Here is a 21,690-nt window from a genome sequence, read left to right as displayed (position 1 = left end):
CGGACTATAAAAAAAACTATGAACAAATCCCTATGCACATTGCACATATCTTATTTTAAAGTAAAAAAACAAAACGGGAACACGTACAATATTTAAAATAAAGAACAAGTAAATTTAAATCAACAAACTGACCAGTATTTCAATGGGAACTATACTCCTCTCACTGACCACCAATGAAAGAGGTGCCCCTTCCAGAAGTGCAGCGGGGGCCGGGTTAATGGCCTCAGGGGGCCGCATGTGGCCCGCGGGCCGTAGTTTGGGGACCCCTGTCCTAACCTCTCTGAGTCAAGTTTGACTTTGTCTCTCTTTTTATTTCCACGACATCCAATAGATTTTCAGGGTCCGAGTACTCTAAATGAATATATATAAAGGGCTCGAACGCATAAAACTTAGCAAAAGTGATGACTAAGTACTTAAGTAAAAGGTCATTATCGTTTGAAATGGAAGCAACCCAATAGATTGAATAGCACTCTTGCATCAGATAGCTGGGTCAGTTCAGTTCTGCTCTCGGTTCTGCCAATAACAGTGCATGGCTTTTGTCCTCACCGGCACAGTGAGTCCCTGGGGTGAGCCAGTCTCAACGATCGAGAGCTGAGATTCCACGATGCTGAGACATGCACCTGTTCTGAGCCAACAGCGACACTGGGGGTGCACACCAAAATAAACTATTTGTGAGAAAAGCTGTTCAGGCAAACATCTAGGATTCTGTGGTACCCAGGTGTCAGCTGGGTTTATCTTCCCAATCATATGTATAGTGAAGATACACATCTTTGGGGAAAAATCTACCTTTCCCAGATTTCTGCATATTTCTATAGGGCTGACCTTCTTAGCTCCCCCCTCTAGGTCCACCGTATGGGCAACCCCAATGCTATGCCCGTGGTGTCTTTATTCTGCGACACTGGCCCAGGCATGGAAGGCAGCTGTCTTCAGAACTGCCATCAAAGCAACGGCCTTGGCACAAAACTTCTATGAGAGGCAGCCCCACGGAGGCTGTGAGAAGGATGGCAGAGGTGTTGTTGCATTGCAGCCACAAAAACAGCTGGAAATGACATGCAGATGTCACATTTTAAAAATGTCTTTGTAGGCCTGACCTGTGGTGGCACAGTGGATAAAGCGTTGACCTGGAAATGCTGAGGTCGCCGGTTCGAAACCCTGGGCTTGCCTGGTCAAGGCACATATGGGAGTTGATGCTTCCAGCTCCTCCTCCCCTTCTCTCTCTCTTTCTTCTCTCTCTCTCTGTCTCTCCCTCTCCTCTCTAAAAATGAATAAATAAAAAATTAAAATTAAAATAAAAAAAATGTCTTTGTAAAAATCGAACTACCATATGATCCAGTAATTCTATTTCAGGGTATTTATCTGAAGAAAACAAAAGCGCTAACTTGGAAAGGTCTCTGCCCTCCCATGTTCATGGCGGTATTATTTGCCATAGCCAAGATATGGAAACAACCTAAGTGTCCAATGACAGATGAATGGATAAAGAAGATATATAGCAATTTAGAATTCCATTGTTAATTACTTAGCTGTAAAAAGGAAGAAACCCCATCTTTTCAGATGACTAGGATGGACCTTGAAGTCATTACGCTGAGAGAAAGCCAAATACATATGATTTCACACAGACGTGAAATCTACAAACCACAAAAAACATGAACCTCAAGAAAAAAGAGATGACATATGTGGTTGGTAGAGACGAGAGGCTGGGGGAGGAAGAATTGGAGGCAGGTAGTCACAGATGCAAACTTCCAGTTACAAAATAATTATGTACTAGGGTGAATAAGGACAGCATGATGACTAGAGTTAACACAGTCCTGTGATATATAGAAAAGTCGTGAAGAGAATGAATCCTGGGGTGGAAGTAAAGTTTGCCACCCCAAAATATGCCTTTTTTTTCTTTTTTTGTTTTTGTATTTTTCTGAAGTTGGAAACAGGGAGGCAGTCAGACAGACTCCCGCATGCACCCGACTGGGATCCACCCAGCATGCCCACCAGGGGGCGATGCTCTGCCCATCTGGGGCATTGCTCTGTTGCAACCAGAGCCATTCTAGCACCTGAGGCAGAGGCCATAGAGCCATCCTCAGCGCCCAGGCCAACTTTGCTCCAATAGAGCCCTGGCTGTGGGAGGGGAAGAGAGAGACAGAGAGGAAGGAGAGGGGGAGGGGTGGAGGAGCAGATGGGTGCTTCTCCTATGTGCCCTGGCCGGGAATTGAACCCAGGACCCCTGCACGCCAGGCTGACGCTCTACCACTGAATCAACTGGCCAGGGCCAAAATATGCCTTTTGGGGATATTAATTCACTGGGGAACGATTTTTTTTCCATTTTCTGTTGCATGAGGTTTTAGAACTGTTTCTATATACTTCTGCATCCTTGATTCCAAATCTGAAATCCGTTTCTTGGTGCATGCTCTAATTTTTATGCAACTTTAATTTTTTTTTTTGTTACAGTTAATGGCATGCACTGGTTTTTAAATTGGAGTTAAAGGGCAATGACTCTTGGATTGAACATAACCACAAGGCAATTAATGTTTTACAAACATCATTTTTACATAACTGTAGTTGTTTTTAAATGTAAAAAATGATTATCTGATAAAAACACCCTCTTATTTTGTTTCAAGATTGAATCATGGCTTCTTCGAGTAGGCGTAAATGTAAGACTAGTCCTGACACCTTCTCTTGTATATGTGGCTGTTACACACTTCAACATCAAAGGCGCAATATTTCATCATTTGTACACGTGCATATATTGCCTATTTTCAAGTTCCCCTTGGCAATCAAGACAAGAATTGGGCTCCTCATATTATGTGTCATAATTGTGAGGAAATGCTTCGTGACTGGACAAAAGGAAAACGCAAAGGAATGTCTTTTGGTATTCCCATGGTTTGGCGTGAACCTAAGGACTACAGCAGTGACTGTTATTTCTGTCTGATCCATACAAAGGGCATCTGCAAAAAAAACAAAACAAAAACAAACAAACGCATATGATCACATATCCTAATATTTCTTCAGCAATACGACCTATCCCACACTCTGAGACACTCCCAGTTCCAGTTTTCAATGGTTTTATTTCTTCTAAGGACGAAGAAAGTGAACATGGTGACCAACTGTATTTTGATAAGATGCATGAGGAAATGGTTGTAGAATCTGAAGGGTCTTCTTCTGATGCCAAGCAGTCATTAACCCCTCAGCAGTTTAGCCAACCTGTATTGAATGACTTAGTAAGAGATTTGGACCTATCAAAGAAAGCAGCTGAGTTAATATAATGACATAAAAATTGTCCTCAACTTATTGAAGTCTGAAGAACAGAACTGGATCATTTATGTGGATCTTAAAATGCTAAATTTCCTGCTAGGGCAACAGAGAGGTTTCACGAAGTATCCTTGCTTTCTGTGTTTGTGGGACAGCTGAGCTTGGGAGAAACACTGGACACAGAAGAAGTGGCCGAAACGTGAAGCTCTGGAAGTAGGGATGCAAAATATTGTGAATGAACCTGTATTTGATCGAGACAGGATCATTTTTCCCCCATTTCACATCAAACTTGGCTTAATGAAGCAGTTTGTCAGGCTTTGAATAGAGAAAGTGAATGCTTTCAACATATTATTTCTGCTTTTCCTGCCTTGTCTTTTGAGAAGATAAAAGCAGGTGTATTCAATGGACCTCAAATTCGAACCCTCATACGTGACGAAGAATTTGCCAGGAAGATGAATAAGGAAGAGAAAGCAGCATGGCAGTCTTTTGTGGTAGTTACAAAGAACTTCCTTGGCAACAAAAAAGCAGAAAACTATGAACTTCTGGTTCAAAGGATGCTATTGGCTTTCTGCGACATTGGATGTAGCATGAGCATTAAGATTCACTTCCTGAACAGTCATCTTCATAAGTTTCCCCAAAATCTTGGAGCTGTTAGTGATGAGCAGACTAATGTTGGAACATCAAACTAGATTGTCCTCAACAAGTACACAAATGCAAGAGCTACAAACGCAAAATTTTTTGCCTGAATAGAATTTAAATAAGTTTTGCACAAATTTTATGATTAAAATAAATGGGTTTTTTTTTCTTTCTTTCTTTAGTTTTTTTTTTTTTTTCCTGCACTTTTCTGAAGCTGGAAACAGGGAGGCAGTCACACAGACTCCCGCATGCACCCAACCGGGATCCACCTGGCACGTCCACCAGGGGGCAGTGCTCTGCCCATCCGGAGCGCTGCTCTGTCACGACAAGAGCCACTCTAGTGCCTGGGGCAGAGGCCAAGGAGCCATCCCCAGCGACCGGGCCATCTCTTGCTCCAATGGAGCCTCGGCTGTGGGAGGGGAAGAGAGAGACAGAGAGGAAGGAGAGGGGGAGGGATGGAGAAGCAGATGGGCGCTTCTCCTATGTGCCCTGGCTGGGAATCAAACCCGGGACTCCTGCACACCAGGCCGATGCTCTACCACTGAGCAAACCGGCCAGGGCCAAAATAAGTGTTTTAATATGTGTAGACACATTCTGATGCAATCATATCTTTTAGTGTATTTATTGCATTATATAAATTATTATATTTTCACAAAGATGATGCCCAAGAAAATATTCTGCTTCATTATGTTAAACTAAATGTTGAAAATTTTAAGTAAGATGAAAACCTAAAATCTTGAATTGCAAAGAAACTGTAGCTTACAGAGAAAAACTAATGTCAGATTTGAGGTCAGCACATTTGAATTAGGTAAGAACAAGTGTTTTTGTGGATGCAACAAAAATTTTGTTCCCCAGTGTTATTTAAAACAGGTTATTTTAAATTTTATTTTATTATTATTTTTGTGTGTGTGCAGAGAGAGAGAGAGAGAGAGAGACAGAGACAGAGACAGAGAGGGACAGACAGACAGGGAGAGAGAGAGATGAGAAGCATCAATTCTTTATCACAGCACCTTAGTTGTTCATTGATTGCTTTCTCATATGTGCTTTGACCAGGGGGCTACAGCAGAGCGAGCGACTCCTTGCTCAAGCCAGTCACCCTGGGGTCATGTCTATGATCACATGCTCAAGCCAGCAACCCTGCACTCAAGCTGGTGAGCCCGCGCTTAAGTTGGATGAGTCCACATTCAAGTCAGTGACCTCAGGGTTTTGAACCTGGGTCCTCTGTGTCCCAGTCCAATGCTTTATCCACTGCACTACTGCCTGGTCAGGCTAAAACGGGTTACTTTTAAGAATCAAAAGACTCAGGAGAAATCTTTAACCATCCTGCTGTCTAAAAGGATTTAGACAAAGGACCTGCTTAAAGCAAGGCGGCTTTCACCTTAGCATAATACAGACTGAGTGCGGCAGGCAGAGAGAAACTTTACAATGTCCTTTCATAGACGTCCCTCTACATCCAGTGGTTCTGGATGGTGCAGCAACAATTTGCTTACCAAGCACTTGCTTTTTCTCACCCACCTGTGAATTGCCTTTGAAGTCCTAGACCTCTCCTGATTTCTCCTTAGTAGAGAATATCAGATAAACCTTATCTTCCAGATATGTCCCAAGGCCCCATATCTCAGGGAGAATTGATATATTCTGCATGTTCATTTGTAATAAATTTGGTTATTTTTTCCTGTTAGCTCCGTTTCATGTCAGTATGGTTATTGGACCAGAAGGAAAACTTAGAGAAGTAGAAGAAAAAAGGTTTTCCCTCCCCCACCATCCTAAGAGTTCTCATCACAAGAATATCTTTTCTTTTAATGTTATCTATATGAACTTATGAATATCAACTAAACCTATTGTGGTAATCACTTCACAGTACATGCAAATCAAACCATCATGTTGTACTCCTTAAACTTATAGAGTGATATACATCAGTTAGTTATTTCTCAATAAAACCAGAAGAAAAGTAAAACCCAGACTTACAGAGAACAGATGTTGATTGACAGAGGCGAGGATTGGGAGGGGGTGTCCCAAGTGGGTGCAGGGGGTTAAAGGTGCACACTTTCAGTGATAGTATAGATAAATATGGGATTTAAGATACAGTCAGGCAACTAGAGTGAATAGTACTATGTTGCATATTTAACAGTTGCTAAGACGAGTATACTTTGAAAGTGCTCATCATGAGAAAAAAAATAACATTTCAAAAAAAAAAGAAAAGTGTTCTGTAACTATATGTGGTGATGGCTGTTAGCTAGAGTTACTGTGTAAACGTTTTGCAATATATACAAACATTGCATCACTCTGTTGTACACCTGAAACTAATATAATACCGTTTGCCAATTATACCTCAACAAAGAAAAAATAAAACAAAAATGTGTTTGGGCATATTCCTTAGCCAGCCAGCACCCCCACCCCCCACCTATCCTAGGTAATTTATAATGCATAGCAGTTTAGTTATTACTTTTAGAACTTGCCTCCCATGGACCAGTTACTGGAAGAGTCTCAGCTAAGACACAAAGTGGCTTTACAAGGCTTTTCCTTAAACACAAGTTGTTCTTTACAGGGAATGCTAGTGTGAGCCTGCAAGATATTGTCCCACTGTGTTACCTACATATATACCAATGCCCCCTCTCTCTCTGCGTGTGTTTTTTTTTAGTTGTTCTACTAAAGCAGCCATAGGCGACATCAATTACTGACAATAACTGCAGTTCTTTACTCAGCTTTCTCTCTTCTCTCCTACAGAAAGGCAAAGAACGGGCTACGACGGTAATCTCGAAGAACGGGGCAACAACGTCAGTCCGCACCTAACACTCCTGGTGTGCAGATATGCCCGTCCACGTGTGTCTCTTCAGGGATACCTCCGGGATCGGAAACACCCAGGGGCTGCTTCGTCAGCTACACTGCTTTCTTTTTTATTTAATTTATAGTGTTTGCATAGTTTCTAGTGTCGCCCCAAATGCATCCCCCCTCCCCTGTATTCCCCTCATCATCTCCCTTGCCCCCTCCCTACCGCACCCTCCCCCCTTCCCTTCAGGTTTATCCCATCCTATCATCCCCTTTCCCTCTGTCCTCTTTTCCTCTGCTCCCTTTGATCCCTCCTCTGTCTCAATTCCGTTCCTCAGTTCACAGTGTTCATTGGATTCCTCTTATGAGTGAGGTCATATGATATTTTTCTTTCTCTGACTGGCTTATTTCACTCAACATAATAGTTTCCAGGTCCATTCATGTTGTTGCAAAGGGTAATATTTCCTTCTTTTTCATGGCCCCATAGTATTCTATTGTATATATGTACCACTGCTTTTTAATCCACTCGTCCGCTTACGGACACTTGGGCTGTTTCCAGATCTTCGCTATTGTGAACAATGCTGCCATAAACATGGGGGTGCATTTCTTTTTTTTTTTTTGAGTCAGTGCTATGGTGTTCTTGGGGTATATTCTTAAAAGTGGATAGCTGGGTCAAAAGGCAGTTCCATTTGCAGTTGTTTGAGGCATCTCTATACTGTTTTCCACAGCATCTACACTGCTTTCTGTTACACAGGCATCACTGCGACCTTTTCCGCCCAGAGAACTGAACGTAAGGGGTCCGGAAACTGGCCGATCCGCCCACACTCGCGTCAGCTTCCAGCCAAGCTGCACAGGCCCGTGGTTTTGGTTGGGTTCAGTTGCTGTTTGGGCAAATAGGACCCCACTTGACTGTGGGCTCGCATTACTGTCTCAAAGATGATTTGTTTTCACTTGTGCTTGAACAACTTCTGCCCCAAGTGCCCGTTTTTCCTCCGGAACTTGTGCTTCCCCCCTCCCTGTCTTCTTGGAAAGTAGTTTAGGATCAGTGAGAAAAATTTAAAGGCACCAGGGGAGCTAGCTACTTTATAAAAAAATTAAAAAAAAGAGTAGAGAGTGAGTATACCTTTTATTTCCCTAACTTGGGTCTTAAAAAACTAGAATGATTCCCACTACTTAAATTTTCTACAAAACTGAGACAATTACAGAGACTGATGGTTATTGGACACTTTTGCAGAAAAGGGAGAGCGTGCACCTCCAAGACGTATTAACAATGGGATACTAATGTTTCTATAGCGGCTTAGGAGAATGGAGAAGAATAATTTGGTTTTGAGCCCTAAAGATGGTCCCCCTGCCCCCCAGACTCCGGATGGACCAGGATGCAGGATTTGAACTGAGGGGCGGAGCTCAGATGCCTCATTCTGAGACTGGCGCTCTCAGCTTTCCGACTGTGAGGGAAACAGGAGAGATTGCACCTGGGTCCCAGGAGACGCTGCCTACATCATTGTCCAAGGTAACAACAGCTTATCAGTTCATGTTTGTTTGTTTTTGTTTTTGTTTGTTTTTTTTTTTTTTTCATTTTTCCGAAGCTGGAAACGGGGAGGCAGTCAGACAGACTCCCGCTTGCGCCCTACCGGGATCCACCCGGCACGCACGCCCACCAGGGGGCGATGCCCTGCCCCTCTGGGGCATCGCTCTGTTGCGACCAGAGCCACTCTAGCGCCTGAGGCAGAGGCCACAAGCCATCCCCAGAGCCCGGGCCATTTTTGCTCCAATGGAGCCCCTCTGCGGGAGGGGAAGAGAGAGACAGAGAGGAAGGAGAGGGGGAGGGGTGGAGAAGCAAATGGGCGCCTCTCCTGTGAGCCCTGGCCGGGAATCGAACCCAGGACTCCTGCACGCCAGGCCGACGCTCTACTGCTGAGCCAACTGGCCAGGCCTCAGTTCATGTTTTTTGCTCCTCTAAATGATTGCTTTGCGTCTTTGAAAATACCAAATTTAAGAACAGATGTACAAGGCGAATGCTTTACAGTTCCAACGTTCCTTTTCAACCGTCCCGTGAGCCCAGAAACTCGATCAACGCCACCTTGCATGTACTCACCCACATCGACTCCATGGACCAAGTCTAAAAGTGGCTTTTTCCTTATCCCATTACCACTAAAGTCAGGGCCTAAAGTCACATGACATACTCCTTTAGTCAGTATTTGACCCAAGTTAATACATGTGCTCTCCTTATAATGTGGTGAATTCTTCTTTCTTTCTATTCTTTCTCAGGATTCTAATGTGAAACATCATGCTTTGAAAGAAAAATGTTGATCTTGGAATCTCTTCAGAGCTTTCTTTTACAGCATTTATAATTTTCATTTTTGAACAGACTTACATTCCTCTCGATCTCCCTCTGTCTCACAAAAACAAAAATCATTGAAGAAAAATGATTTATTACATAAAAAAAATTAGAGAACAAGGAAAACCTAAGAGAGAAATAGAAAATTTCCATTTTATATATCATTATGGCCTGTGTGTGTGTGTGTGTGTATGTGTGTGTAAAATGTGGTATTATGGCATGTCATATCCTAATTTTACACAAATTTTAACAATGGACTTCTGTCCAACTCAATAGATATATCGTCTTATTTTATATCCATGTTAATTGTGTAAGGTAAGCAGGAAACTTGCTTCCCCCTTCATTTATTTTAAAAGTATAGGAACCAAGTAACAGAGATGAGGCAGACTGCCTGAAGCCACACAGTCACACGGAGGGACAGCTGTGACTGAGGTGTGACTTCAACGTGCCCACAGCGTTCTGCCACAGACCATGCTTTCTACGGTCAGACCTTGCACTATCTGGGGCCCAGCGTCTCTTGGAACCAGACCCATCGACAAGGACTCTACTCGGCCCCGTTGAACACAGATATTGGCTAGCTGCCCCCTTAGCACAGAACAGCCGGCGGCTTTTTGCCGTGCCAGTACATTACTTTGTACTTGTCCATCATAAATCTCTAGTTGTCCCTCTCTGACCTTGAGTTTGTCATTGTTCAGCTGACTTCAATCACATTCAGCTGTGACTTATGCAAACGGGCTGTCTCTAGGCCGCAATCAGTTCCAAGGCTCATCTCTGTGTTTAAAGCTGCCTCATCCGGCACATACTCCGCTGGGTGGTTAGAAGGGGTTCTGAAGTTTCTCTTTGACACATAGACGATTCATTAGGGGAAATAGGCAGACTGCAAAGGAAGCCACTCACTTGGAAGCCTTGCTGCCACTTGGAAATCCATTTCTGGCAGGTGACAATGGACTGTGGTCTGCAAGCTTTCTATTATATAAGCCAGGACATGAATGAGCCAATGGGACACAGTGTCACCTGAACTTCCGAGATTATTTTTCAAAGATAGGCAGTTTATGGCTAAATAAATAAATAAAGATGAAACATCTCACTTCAGCGGAGGGCAGGGGCATTGACTGGTGTTACCTTAGTGATTGCTGACTGCCGTAGTAAGTGTAGCGATTACTGATTTACATGAGTGTTACAAAGGCTCTACCAGGAATGCTTTCTCTCCCTCTCTCTCCTTTTTTCTGAAGAGTGGACAAAGGATACGTGTCTCTTAAAATGGGTAACACCGTAAAACTGCACATCCGCTGTGTTTCCAAGGGTTGAGAAACCCTTAACATTTTGCATGCAAAAAGGTATATCAGAGTACGGTCTTACTATGACTAGGAGGCATACTGTTTAGATCTAACTAAGCTTACTAACTGTACACCTTCAGGTCAGGGCCTTCTTTCCTTAGTAAAAAATATAGAATGATCCAACATTGTAAAATGTAACTGTGCTTTTCCAGACTTTTGTGAGCTCTGAGATAATATTTGTAAACTAGGGCTTTGGATACATCAGAGGATATAACAAGAAACATTCTTGCCATTATCGAACTTACACTCTCTTCAGGTGACCAAATATCAAAACATTGCTCATTGAAGAAAAAGTAACAGAAGACAGAATATTATAAAATTTGATCTAATTCAAACAACAAAAGTTAAATAATTGAGCCACAATGCTCCCCAGTTATAAAGGATATGTCCTCCAGGACAAAGGGACTTTTTGGTGGCTGACTGACCTGTACTTCTCATTGGGGTCATTAAATGCAAGACTCGATCTTGCTTGTTCATTTAGTAGTTTCTTAGATGGTGTGTATTGCTAGTATGATCTCACGGTCTCAGAACATAAGTTAATCAGCTCATGGTTAATTTGATCGAGTATTCAGGATTTATAATGTATGTGTTCCTCTTTGTACCGAGAAGTAATAAATAACAAGCTGAGTGTTTGAGCTTTATTTTATTTTTCCCTTCATTTTTGGCTTCTAGGTCACGTCTTTTCTAATCAGAGATTGATCTTTACCTGACTACCTCTTCCTGGGCACAAAGCATTTCTTGGACAATACCCTTGGAAAACAATAAAGGTGGCCTTCATGATGATTTCCAACCTCAACATTACGTGTTGAAGTGTAGCACGTCGCACCTTTCAAAAAGACACAAGCTAAAAACCAAACATAAATCTGTCTTGATACAACTTCTTGCTGAGAAACAACTTTCAGCTAAACCTTTGCAAGGTAGTCATTCAAATTTCTCACTTAAGAACAATGCTGGGCAGAAATTTATTAAAGCATAACTCCATATTATTCACGGAGCCCTAGCCTAACTTCCTGGCAGGCACTATTATTGAAACAACTATTTGTTTTTCTCCATCACATATTTCTTCTTCCACTGAAAAGATTTTTCTATTCTCACAGTCAGTATCTTGAGATGTTCATTTAGTTTATGAAGAAGTCTGGATATGTTCTGTTCTACTTATTCTCAACCATTTAAAAAATATAAAAATACAAGCACAAATTAAGTACCTTTTTGCTACATACTGTTGACCCTTTTAAAACGAAACATGATTGATTTTTATTTATTAATTGACGTAGGGTGTTGTCTGTTCTGCAGGGGTCAAATATTTGAGATATAATAGCTTTCAAGTTTCCTAACAATAAAAATACTAGCATAAAAAAAGACAGTAAAAAGAAAATTAACGAGTCATTTAAAGAAATGCTCTATGTGAAGAGGGTTGTACTATGTTCACCTTCACAGTGGAGGGAGTTGAGCATGTCTGGGGCCAATTAACATGTCAAACAGTTGGGTTTACTAAGCATCACCAGAAAAATCAGTGTCCCCCCCCAAAAAAAAGAACTTACAAATAACTGAGGCTTACATTTTCAGCATAAGACTTATTTAAAGATTTCAAATATTTTGGCTGAAAATGTTTTTGAATGTATTTTATTATTCCCTGCTATCCTACAGGACATGTTGACTATGATGAAACATTTTCTTAATAAATTTGGATCAATATTACATCTATTGCATTTGCATTGCAATTAGTGTTGTCTTAGTACTCTAAATATTAATTAATCAATCCATGCCCGATTGAGGTACTCTAAAGTACTTAATTAATGTGGACCACTGTGTATTTAGCATGACTTGTCCCTTCACTATATGGTACCACAATCATTTGCTTTTATATTTTTATAATTAATATATCGTGTGTCCTTTTTTATACAGCCAGTTGTCACATGGTTGTTTATTTTAGCTGCCTGTTTTCAAATTTATAATCAATAACATTAGCAATTAAAAACCTGTTAATGCTTATAGTTTCCATGAAACACTTCCATATCCATTTTCACAAATAATTATATTAATCTTAGGAGAAAGACTAATTGTCATATACATTAAGTGGCTTGCATGAAGCCTCTTATAGCCTCTCTAGAAGGGGAACAAGGATCAAAATTTTTAAGTTTCGGGGAAGAAAACTCAGATTAAGGTAAAGAATAGATTTCTAAGAATTGGACTATGCACAACAGTGGATTTAACTATCACAACTTTCTCCATTCTAATGAAAATTATGACCTTCAACAATTAGCAACTAGAATTGCAGAAGGACAGGAAAACCCTCACAAGAAGATTTCCCTAGAATGCCAATCTATAAATTCTGGGAAATGATATCCTTGTCATGGTGTAAAACAAATTTTAGGTTATTATGGAAAACAGAGACAGGTCATCTCCTAGTATAAATGAGTGACAACCGGAGCCACAGTGAAGAAAGCCTAGTTGATATTTGCATTGAGGGCACCCTGCATGGAGGAAAATGGGAGATTATATAATTTCCAGACCCAGATTTGGCGCTGGAGGTCTCTCTGATCATGGTCAAAGCTCTCAGGCTTCCAATGCCATGATTAGTGAAAATACAGACTTTCATTCAGTATAATGTCAATTCTTCTCAAATCTATACTTTCAGGACTTTGAACACTAAAATGATCTGAAGTCCAGTGCTGTTATTAAACAAATAGAAAACTTCTTTATCTAAAAATATTAACCAATTAAAGCATATATTCTAAATTTTAACTCCAACCATCAACCATTATTTAAACCAAGATATGTAATCAAAACCTTACTATAGCCAAATCCTTTCATCTGTCCTCATTCCTCAAACTATCTGCTGTATGGAATTAGGTAGAGTCATCTTTCTTTGGGGACCTGTTCTTCAAGTTCAACTATTAAGACTTGATTTGCAGGCTCCTCTACTTCCTCTATCCCCTTAGCAGTACTACACAAATCGCCAACCTTGTATTCATGGTCCTCTCTCCCAGCCTTTTTCAGCCTCTTCTTGGTAACTGTTCAATTCTATACTGAAAGTTTCATGACATATTTATCTCTAGTTTGAAAGCCTCTTTCTGACCTTGGATTTGCATTGCCCATTGGACATTAGAAGCTGCATATAATACAAAAAAAGTCAAAAATCATAATCTTGACCCATACATTATTATTTTTTTATTTTTATTTATTTTATTTATTTATTTATTTATTTATTTATTTATTTTTGTATTTTTCTGAAGCTGGAAACGGGGAGAGACAGCCAGACAGACTCCCGCATGCACCCGACCGGGATCCACCCGGCACGCCCACCAGGGGCGATGCTCTGCCCACCAGGGGGCGATGCTCTGCCCCTCCGGGGCGTCGCTCTGCCGTGACCAGAGCCACTCTAGTGCCTGGGGGAGAGGCCAGGGAGCCATCCCCAGCGCCCGGGCCATCTTTGCTCCAATGGAGCCTTGGCTGCAGGAGGGGAAGAGAGAGACAGAGAGGAAGGAGGGGGGGGTGGAGAAGCAAATGGGTGCTTCTTCTATGTGCCCTGGCCGGGAATCGAACCCGGGTCCCCCGCACACCAGGCCAACGCTCTACCGCTGAACCAACCGGCCAGGGCCCATTATTATTATTTTTTTTAAATATAGCAATTTCTATGAAGGAAAGCACTGTTTATTTGTCTTTCTTAGATTTTTTTGAGAGGGAATAGAACACAAATAACACTCTTAAGCAATGACTCTCTTACTCAATATCTTTGCATCTATACCTTTCCCATTTGTTACAGATTACATCCTACCTTATCCTTTTGTCACTAGTAAAATGAATGGTAGTGGCTGGTTCCTTATGCCTACCGCTTTTGTTTTCCCAAATTCTTCTTACACAAGGCTGCCATGATAATCTTGCAAAATACATGGCTCTGACTGTGTTACTTCCCTACTGCAAACACACACTGCTGCAAATCCACTGAATATCAAACCCCTTAGTCTGTCGCTCATGGTTCTTTATACTGCAGCCTTAAACTGCTTTCTGAATTTGAATTCTCAATTATTTCAGTACAAGAGGCAATACCCGACTCTGCTGATAACTCTAATTTCTTTTGCATATGTTCTAAACTTTTGTACTTTATTCCAGCCTTCTGTCTGAGATACCAGCTCGCATATATGCCTTGTGAATGTGTTCTTGTTTTCAAATATCCTCCTTCCATCCTATGTGACATCTGTCTACTTTGAATCCCCCTTGGAATGTGAACCAAGGGCCTTACAGATAGGTTTTTAATAAGTACTTATTAAATTCAATAGAATTGAATGGAGTGGCTTTCATGGGTTCATAATTAAAAAGTTAAACATATATTGCTCTTTATTTTTCTTTTGCAATTGGTTTTATTTAGTATTCCTTCTCCCCACCCCTACATTTTTTTCTTTTAATGTCACAAAAGCATCGACTAAAAAGAAGTTACAAAGACACATGGGAACATCTGCTCTCAGAAGCCACTTGAAAAATAAGTATTCTGCAGAATGGAAAAAACATCTGTGTAGTTTTCGTGATATTATTAGTGGTGCCATAGGAAAAAGTAGCAGACACACACACACACACACACACACGCACACATCTGGTGATGAGTCTTAGCAAACATTCAGTTAGAAACCACAGTGCTACTTCACTTTCCCTCTACTTTGTTTACTCAGAAGGGGGAGATATTTTGTCTATCAGTTTTATTCCGGAATCAAAAATATTCACAATGGTGACTTACCCGGACTAGTTCAAATGAATGACAAGTTTCAAAATGCCAATATTTGATCTCAAATGATACAAATAATCTCATAATTAAGAATAATGAATTATACAGGGGTTGTCAAAAGTAGATTTACACTTGTGAGTACATAAAACACAGAGTTTATTTTTCTATTATTCATTCTTGTGTTACATATTTTCCATTCAAACAACTGTAAACTCATTTTTGCCAGCCCCTTATGTAGAGTCAGGCACCTGTCTATTACTGTCATAAAATAGCTAAATTAGCATAAGAAGACTGGAGGTATGTATCTGGATTCATAACTAAAAGTGGTTCCTTTAGAGTGAATTATTTTAATTTTTGTTTTATTGAAATTTATTAAATTTAAAATAAGTCTGCATCCCTTGTAGCTTAATAAACATTTCAAATATATACTGCTCACAAAAATTAGGGGATATTTTATAGCTTCATATTCATTTTGAAATACCCCTAATAAAAAAGTACAAAACTACTGTTCAAAACATGGTCTCATTCAAAGCATCATAGTTCCATACACACACTGGACCTTGTCTACTTGTAGAAGATAATATTTAAAAGCTAATTTTTCCTCCCCCCCCACTGCAAAAAGGAAACAATACAATGAACACAGACTGTTTTTATTAAAATAATAAGGTTTCTTGGACAAAACCAGACTAGGATCTTTGAGCCTTCACAGGTCCAAAAAATCTGTTAAATTACTTCACCACGGGTTTGCTGAGAATTCTGGGAAATGTGCAGAACTGTGGGCTGGGGTTTTTTCCATTGATTGCTTTTGGACTGTGAGTTCTCTGAGCTCCTAACATAATAGCTTGTTCAAGGCCTTCATCTTCAGCTTCCTGCAGGCTTTAGAATTTACGTACTTGGAACGTGTAGATTAAAGTTACCAAACACCAACAACATTTTAAGGGAGCAGCGGTCCTGGTGTTGTGTTTTATTCAAAATACACAGTGAGAACAAAACACTGAGACCCAAGAGACACAGCGTCATCTGATCCAATCTTCTTTGTTTACAAATATGAGAGGGGATTCATAAGGCCAAGAATCTCATTCATGGCCACACAGACATGGCTCAAGACTGGTTGTCCTCTACGCGCCTCATGCTGAAAAACTTTCATAACTTGTCTCTCTTTTTCTAACGTTCATTCAAAATTAAAGGGGACACCTTATTTTTGTTCGATGGAAATCGATTATCTTGAAGGAGAGATGAATGGGAAGAGTGATGAGGCTGCTCTGCTCAGATATGGAAATGACTGTCACAGGGAAGGACTCGTTTTTAATCTGTGTTGCCCTAGAGGGCAGAAGTCGGGCCAGTGGTTATGGGATAGCGGATGGCAGGCCGCGGTTCATTATAATGAAGAATGTTTGAACATTAGCACAAAGGATGAGCTCGTCATTAATAACCTTTCCTTGTAGCGGAGAGAATGCTAACCCCCAGAGGTGTGCCTTCAGAGGCAAGGGGAATAGATGTTAGGGAGATTCTAGAGAAGATTCTAGTACTAAATGAGTGCAGAATTGCCCCTTGGTTTAAAAAAGGAAAAAAAAAAGAAAAAAGAAAAAAACAAAAGCTCTTTATTGACTCTTCTAGGGTTGAAAGCAACATTGGCAACCGCATTAATGTAATTAATAACTTCTCTCTCTAGGGAAGAAAAGGAGCAGTCCTTTTTGGAATAGTGTGCGCACGAGAACGCGGCAGGCAGAACTTGGAACAAATTGGAAGAATGGGGACACATCTCAGAGCCTTTTCTTGCTTTACTCTCTAAAATGGAAAGGACTTCTACACACGCTTTATTAGTGGCTGGCCTCCAATGCAATATGAGCTAATAAGGTCAGTGATTTCCTTCAGAGCCCTGCCCTCGGGAACTGTCAAGAGAGGGGGAAGGAAGCTTGCTCTCATTCTCTTTTGAACCCTAAAGATTTCAGTGATGTTCAGCGAGTCACTTCCTTTTGATGAGTCTGTTATCTCGAGTTGATTGTTTGAGAGATATCACACTGTCTACTTTAAATATGGCTTTAAATTCTTCGACTCTCTACCTGCCTCCTTCCTCCTGCCCTGACTGAGGATAAATCTTAGAAACTGGCTAGCACATGGGTCCTTCGTTCAGGATCACTGACTCCTCCCACCCACCCCGGCCCCACTTAAAAGATAAAACATTAGGGAGAAAATTCCTTAGGTCTAAGGAAAGCAAATCTTGAGAATTCTACAAAGGAGGAAATGTCTTAGTGGAATTTCTATATTTATATACTCTTAATGTTTTTACTTAAATCACTCACAGACCGTGACACAGGGACCCAGGGGACTTTAAGGCTATATGATCAGAATGACTGTATGTTTCACTTCAGCTCTAGCCCCAGAACGACCCTTCTGACACAGCCTGGCGGTCAGGGATAATGAAACGGTTTCCTTCTGGCCGCCTGATGGGTCAGCATCCTTCCCAAAATACTCTTTCTGCAGAGGGGAAAATAAAGCTCCTAAAATAAGAAATTCTTTGAGCTCTTTGAAATAAATATTCAGGATAATTTTTAGCTATCCTTATTATTAATATTATCTCTTAATCAAGAGACTCTGACACATTACACTTCCTTTAACCCATGAAACTGCTTTTCTGAATTCACAAAAATAAAATAAAATCACATACAGGGGTGGGCAAAAGTATGTTTACAGTTGAAATACAAATAAATAACACAGTAATCAATAAATAATAATGCAAGAATAAAGTGTGTTTCAGATACAGAAAACTGTAAACCTACTTTAGCCCACCCCTATATAATAATAAATTTCTATGTGCTTGGAAATTCTGTGAACCCCACCTTTTCTAGGAAAGCTGTTCCCCTGATCATTAAAAAACCTATTTTTTTTTCCTGGATGTTTGCAGTTCCATCACAAAAGTGTTATATCTAAAACTATCCAAGATACAAAAAAAAAAAAAAAAAAAAGAGAGAGAAAAGTGATGGAATACAAATAAGATTGTACGACACAATCTGTTTCTATAAACCAATTTTGCATTTCAAAATTTCTTTCAGAGGCATTAATTTCTTTATATCTTCTTCTCAGAGCTGAAAGTGGTCTTTTTATTTTTTTTTCCCCCTGAAAGGTATGAATCTTTTCAAGGGGTGCCATTGAAATGCTGAGAGTGTCGAATTCAAAAATGAGGAATCTTTGCAAGGAGTCCGTAATGCCTTAGTTTCAATTCATTGTAAAGACTAAAACTATTGTGTATGATTCTTCCAAAGTGGTACTTGTTAGTCTATTGTAAAGGAACAGGAATTACAAAATAAGCGTGAGTCTTTTCAGTTACATAAACCACTTTCTGGAAATTAGATGCTGAAGGATACCCTCTTAACACAATAGACTTTTTAACCTCCGCATTGCACTAAATTAGAGAATGGTGATGCTTGTGCCTGTATTTGAACTATGGGGAGATAGTACTTGGGCATCATCCGACCTAAGATGATATCCTCCTCCACGATATCTTTCGTATGTATAGAAAGCCCACTGCACTGGTCACACCATCCGCGGTTTAGAAGCTGATTCATCTAACAAGATTTCTAAATAACTAATGGTGGCATAATTGCACCCAAAGCACTTCCCTAGAATTGGAGAAATAGGGAAGATAAAGACATGTTCCCTTGTGGTCTGAAACCACAGACTTGGGAAAGAAAACAAAACAGATATATAGTGTGCCAGCCAGATGTCTTGCGATACTGTGCCCGATTTTATTCCGTTTCAAACCCATGCATTACTAACACATCTTTTGGTATTCACCCGAAAGATTCTCTCGCAGCAAAAATATAAGGGAAGGTTATATATAATATTCCTTTTGCTTCGATGTAGGTGGTAAAAATGGAAAAGAGATTTATAACCGATAGCCTCCTCCCAAAGAAATAAAGATCTTTTTTCAGGTATCACGTGATCCTAACCTCTTTCCCACCAGATGGGTACGGGGCATTGGAGGTTAGGATGTGTCTGATTTTCTCTGCCATTCTGCAGGCGTACGTCCCTCTGGTTCTGTTCTGATTTCTTTTCATTGGTCGTTTGCACCTCTCTTCACTGATTGCACAAACTAGTTCATCCCTTTCATAGCTTCCACCTTGAGGCTTGTGCACACACACCCATCATCATACTCCAGAGAGTGAAGAACTATCCATCTCCCTTAAGGTCATATGCGTTATTAAAAAAAAAAAAGATACAGAAATAAATTCTGAGAACAATAAAGATAGAGTTATTCTACGATATAGATATAGATAAAACACCACGAAGGCCAGAGAGAGAACTTAAATTATCTGGTAAGGTGCATTCGGACAAAATTTAGAATCTGTGATCTGTGATCGCTATCATCTCTGCTTGTCTCAACAAGGAAAAAGGTAAGGAAGACTCTAGGATTCCTTTCAGATGATATTAATGACAACCTAGACGAGGAAATGTATCTTCATATGCCTCCGTGTGTGCATATGTATGTGTGTGTGCAAGAATGTCTCAGAAAATTGTAGGTGTGATAGGCGTTGGGGAAATATATGGGAGGCAGCAAGGAAAACCCAGACTTAATATTTGCAGGTCCTGGGTTAAGAGAACAAATGGAGGGCACATACCATTTGTCTAAATGTTTCAAAGTTATAAATCAAGCTACAAGACTGTTAAATGGTCTATCCTTTTCCTTTCACAAATACATTGTTACGACAAAAACCTTGGAAAATAGTGCAAATTTATGGCTTTATGATTAAAAGTGAACAAAATATCAATGACGACTGAATTTTATTGTAATGATATATTTCTTGGTGCCTGGTTGAGGAGTCAGCAATGTTTGAAGGAGTGAAGACAGATTGTTGATCAATTATCACATAAAATTATTTGGAATTAATAAAGAGTTCAAAAGATAGCTGTGGCTGGTTGGCTCAGTGGTAGAGCATCAGCCTGGCATGTGGATGTCTTGGGTTTGATTCCAGGTCGGCACACAGGAGAAGTGATCATCTGCTTCTCCACCCCCCTTCCCCTTCTCTTTCTCTCTTCCCCTCCTGCAGCCACGCCTCGATTGGTTTGAGCACATTGGCCCTGGGAGCTGAGGATGGCTCCATGGAGCCTCTGCCTCAGGTACTAAAAATAGCTCAGTTGCAAGCATGGTCCCAGATGGGCAGAGCCGTGGCCCCAGAGAGGGGTTGCTGGGTGGATCCCAGTAAGGGTGCATGTGGGAGTTTGTCTATCTTTCCTCCTTTCACTTGGAAGGAAAAGAAGAAAAAATTCAAATGATAAAGTAAGGCAAAAAGTGATTATAAGTAGATATTTCATGTATTTTTTTCAATGAATATCAATAATAATGATTAATATATAATGCCATAGACTATTATAAATTTATTCCATAAAATGCTTTACATATATTTATTTAACAAATTCCCTAATTATATTTATATAATCAAGATTTTTTTTTTTTACATAATACATGTTCTACTGACAATAATAGCAAGTTAGGCAAAATTTCTTTTATTGTATACTTAATGGTTACTTACATAGCAAACATTGTCACTATTTCTTAAAACACTCTATCAGGGTAGAAAAATATTTTCTGTAAAAGATCAAATTATAAATGCTTTACACTTTGAGGAACATTGGGTCTCTGTAGCAATTACTGAACTCTGCCATTGTTGTGCAAAGCAACCATAGACAGTGTAAAAATGAACGGGCATAGCAGTGTTGTAGTAAAACTTTATTTATGAAAACAGGCAGCAGGTGAGTTTAGCCATAGTTTACTGATGCTTGATGGAGATCTACATATATATCTTACATTTCCTTTATAATTATTTAATGCTTGGATATTATAAAGAAAATGGAGAACTGTATAATTGTTCAATATTTTCTAAATCTTTCTTCAATGGAGATTATACATTGATTATATATATATCATTTATATATCATATATATATAAATGGCAAGAGCATTGTTTTTATAGGAATTATTATTATTTTCTTTGAATCTTCCTTCAAGTTACACAGCTATATTTCCCCCCCTGTAATTTTCTTATGTTTTGTTGGAATATACCGTGGTTTGCATATTTCACTTTCTTCTGATATATGACTTGAAAAAAATAAAAGAATACAACTTTAACAAAGTAACATGGCTGAACTTAGACCTCTTTAGACTTTCTTGTAAAATCTTCTGCTAGTATTATTCATAATCATCAATGAGTGTGAAGAGTGCTAATTCCAAATTACTATCATTTTCCACCAAAGATCCGAATGCACTTCTTATTAAAGATTATCTGTTGTTTCATATCCCTTTTAGGGCAGTTCCCATATTTCCTAAGTTAATTATTATTGCTTTAGCAGAATTTAGTCCTTGTTTCATCAACTGTTCAGGAGTTTGGGTAAGGTTAAATTGGATAAATGTCTCATCAAGACATTCCATCTTATTATAGACCCCAAAATGTCATATTTACTATTTGAATTGCATCAAAGACTATTCACAGCCCATGCCATGTTTCCTAGTAACCAGTGCACCATGACTAACACAAAAAATGGCTCTGGATTTTCAGTCAAAATTCTGGCTCATATATCTCTTTTTAAATACCATGTCATTTTGTTTATCTAAAGGCTAACTTTAGACAATATTTAAATCTATGTCTAAAATTAAAA

The sequence above is a fragment of the Saccopteryx bilineata genome, chromosome 4 (genome assembly GCF_036850765.1).
Source record: "Saccopteryx bilineata isolate mSacBil1 chromosome 4, mSacBil1_pri_phased_curated, whole genome shotgun sequence".
Lineage (NCBI taxonomy): Eukaryota > Metazoa > Chordata > Mammalia > Chiroptera > Emballonuridae > Saccopteryx > Saccopteryx bilineata.
Note: the sequence above shows the minus strand (reverse complement) of the source record.